This window comes from Cryptomeria japonica, chromosome 5 (assembly GCF_030272615.1).
Source record: "Cryptomeria japonica chromosome 5, Sugi_1.0, whole genome shotgun sequence".
In the NCBI taxonomy this organism is placed as follows: domain Eukaryota; kingdom Viridiplantae; phylum Streptophyta; class Pinopsida; order Cupressales; family Cupressaceae; genus Cryptomeria; species Cryptomeria japonica.
The window spans coordinates 844,242,497-844,246,847 of record NC_081409.1 but is presented as its reverse complement, the minus strand read 5'-3'; positions in this window follow the sequence as shown (position 1 = coordinate 844,246,847).

Genomic DNA, 4,351 nt, shown 5'->3' with positions numbered 1-4,351 from the left:
AGTTGTCCTTCTTGGTTCCTAACAATTGGTATTAGAGCTTAGTCCTCTTTTTGTAGAAGGCTAACAACTTGAGGAGATCCTATGGGAGCAAATATTTTTAGGAAGAAAAGTCTGAAACTTGATGGAACTAACTATGATATATGGAAGATCAGAATGGAAACACATCTTTATTGCATTGGAAGAGATATATGGGATGTTACTAAGAATGGATATGTTGGTCCTACTCCGAATCAACCTCATCTACCAACATTGGTTAAGGACTTGGAGAATGATTGCAAAGCAAGAGAAGCACTTCTGAGGGCATTATCAGATCAACAAATCATGGGATTATCAGACCGATCTACTGCTAAAGCTATTTGGGATAAAATGGAAACATTGATTGAAGGAGATACCACTATCAAAATTGCAAAACTGCAATGTTACCAGGTCAGGTATGAAAATTTAAAAATGGAAGAAGATGAAAGAATTTCTGCATTTATGGAAAGAGTTAATGAAATTATTTTAGGAATACAATGTTGTGGAGGATCTTTAAATGGAGATGAATTTGTCTCTAAATTTTTAAGAGCTTTGCCACTGGCTTACAAAATGAAAGTGATTGCTATTAATGAGTTAAGAACAATGCCTAATACATCAGTTTCTAGAGATACTTTGGTTGGAAAATGTTCTACATTTGAGCTTGAAGAGTTTGGTCCTCTTGAAGACTGATTTAGCTTTCAAAGCATCATCATCATCATCTGACAAAACTGATTGGAAAGAACTTTATGCAAAAGAACTTGAAGATATGAGAAGACAAAATGAAGAACTTGAAGAACATGAAGCACTATTTGCAAGGAAGATGCCTAAAGGTCTAGTAGGAAGTAAGTATGAAGTTAAAGCAGCTTTCAAATGTTTTAATTGCAATAAATTTGGTCATATAGCATCTAGGTAACCTGATAGACATGCAAGACTAAGGGAGGAAGCAAAAAGAACATATAAACCTAACCCTGAATATCAAAGATACAGATTTTAGAAAAAAAAGAGACAAGTCATTATACTATGGAAATGAAGGTGTTACAGATGATTCAAATGAAGATCCAACAAATAGTGGATGGGCATTTGTTGCAATAAAAGAATATCCACCGACTCCTATTCTCAAACCGGTAGAGAAGGCAATGGCAGCAAAAAATGAAGAAAAGGATGAATGGATCATAGATAGTGGATGCTCGCATCATATGACCAGTGATAAAAGAAAATTATTATCATTACATGAAATTCATGGAGGTCTAGTAAGGTTTGGAGATGATAAAGCTTGTTTAATCAAAGGAAGAGGCACTATATATTTGGATGGTAAGCACAATATTGACAATGTTTATTATATTGAAGGTTTAAAGCATAATCTTTTGAGTGTTGGTTAGTTAGTGGAAAAAGGATTTCAGTTACAGTTCAAGAATGGAAAATGAAAAATCATAAATAGAACTAGATTGGAGATTTCAACCGGTAATTAGACTAAAGGTAATATCTTTCACTTGAGTACCAGTGATAAGACATGTTTGATTGCACACATTGATGAAAGTTGGTTATGGCATAAGAGACTCTGTCATGTGAATTTTGATTGCATTGTAAAGATTAGTTCAACTAAGACAGCAAGGGATTTACCTAAGATTGTGAAACCTCATAATCCGATATGTAAGGAATGTCAAATGGGAAAACAAGTTAGAACAACATTCAAGAGCATTACGGAGAAATCCAATAATATTCTTGATTTAAGTCATACTGATTTATGTGGTCCAACAAGAACAAGAAGTCTTCAAGGTGATAGATACTTTATGCTAATAATTGATGATTATTCTAGAATATATTGGGTTACCTTTCTCAGGGAGAAATCAAAAGCTTTTGGGAAATTCAAGATATACAAGGCAATGGTAGAGAATGAAACCAGAAAGAAAATAAAATGTTTGAGATCAGATCAAGGAGGAGAATTTACATCTAGAGAATTTAATGCATTATGTGAAGTGAATGGAATCAAAAGACAACTATCAACACCCTAGACACCCTAGCATAATGGAGTTGTGAAAAGGAAGAACAAAACTATCTTGGATGCAACAAGAACCATGATGATGGAAGCAAATCTACCTCATGTGTACTAGAGAGAAGCAGTGAATACAACGGTTTATACTTTCAACAGAGTTAACATCAAAAGTGAAACCAGTAAGACCCCTTATGAACTATGGTTTGGCCATACTCCTACTCTTAAATACTTTAAAATATTTGGAAGAAAATGCTATATTAGGAGATCGATGAGTATATTGGTAAATTTGATCCTAGAAGTGATGAAGGGATATTTCTTGGTTATTCATCTAGAAGCAAGGCATATAGATGTTATAATAAAAGATTGCAAAAAATCATTGAAAGTACTAATGTGAAGATAGATGAACATTTTAGAGGAGATTCAAGATTTGTAGAACTGACAACTGAAATGATTCTAAATGAACTGGTACAGACTGCACTGGTACAGAGTGAAGATCCAGTCACACCGACATCATCAGAAAACTCAACTGTGACTGAAGATCAACAACATGTTAGTGTAAATCAGAATAAACATAGGTATGTAAGACTGAATCATTCAGAGAATCAGATAATTGGAAATAAGAATCAAGGTGTTATGACTAGAGGAAGATTGGCAAATGAAGAGGTATGTTTAACTTCTCAAGTTGAACCAACATATGTTATTGAAGCATGTCAAGACAAATATTGGATAAAAGCAATGGAAGAAGAATTAGAACAGATTGAAAAGAATAATAATTGGACATTGGTTCCCCATCCTAAAGACAAAAATATAATTGGAACTAAATGAGTATATAGAAATAATCAAAAACAAAGAAAGATTATTTTGTAAAGGTTATTCTCAGAAAGAATGAATTGGTTATAATGAAACTTTTGCACCGGTAGCCAGAATTGAGGCAGTTAGACTATTTCTCGCATTTGTAGCTCATAAAAACTATAAAGTTTATTAGATGGATGTAAAATGTGCATTTTTAAATGGAGATCTAGAAGAGGAAGTTTACATTGAACAACCCGATGGATTTTCTTTGATAGATGATAAGGATATGGTTTGTAGGTTAAGGAAAGCTTTATATGGATTGAAGCAAGCTCCCAGAGCTTGGTATGCTAGATTGGAAAAATATTTTTTGAAGCTTGGATACACAAAAGGTAATGCTGACAATAATTTGTATTACAAAGTTACCAATGATGATATTTTGGTTATTGAAGTTTTTGTGGATGATATCATTTTTGGAGGTGAAGAAGGATTATGTAAAGACTTTGCTAACTAGATGCAAAAAGAATTTGAAATGTCTATGATTGGGGAGATAAATTTTTTTCTAGGTTTGTAGATTTCACAAACAAATAATGGAAAATGTAATGAATTTTTCTACAACATTATTATTACCACATTTGGGAAAATATATTTGAGAAGTTTAATTGATTGAATTTAAAGCAAGAGGTAATGTGAATATTGAATATGAAATATTTAATAGTTGATGTTTGGAAGAAGTAATATATAACAACTTGAATTTAAATTATATAATTACATTTTAGAGATCTAAATGGTTTCTATAATTAAATGGAATAATTTAATATAATTAATTTAAGAGGATATTGTAGTAGCGTAATATATTTTCTCTAAAATAAAATTAATGGACTAAGTCTTGTGAACCTTGTTAACCCAAGTGGATACTTTTATTAGATAATTTAATTATCATAATGATGTTTGGCACTTTAATTGCATCTACTCAATTAGGTAATATTAATACAATGAAATAGTATTAGTGTTGAATTAATAGAAGCCATATTTAAATTAAGTTATTAGGAAAGAATGTATTAAGAGGAGGGAGGAAACTAGATATTTATTAAATAATTGATACTGAACCAAGTAATTATATTAATGTATTTAGTAGAAGTTGTTCTAATTAAGTACTAATAAGCGCAACTTAAATGAAAGGGATTTTTGAGTGAATTTATTATTACCCTTATAAAAATTATTCATTCTGCTTGATAATAGGAGTTATCGTATTTGTTAGGTTATTAATTTTCTTAATCCTATCGTCCAAAAGTTTTATCGAGACCTAAGGATTGTAGTTAAATTTTATTTCATCGCTCACTTTCGTAACTCATTTTAATATCAATTAAGGATTAGTTTGGAAGAACTTGTTAAGTTGTCATGACTATTTAAGCAATGGTTGCATGTAATTTAGTGTCAAAAAAATAATTTGTTGTTTGTATTTTTGCCCAAAAGTTTGGGCATGACAGTGACTCTCATGGAGGTAGTCAAGCCCCAGAAGATTTGGATAGAGGAAATGGGATATGCGGTAGA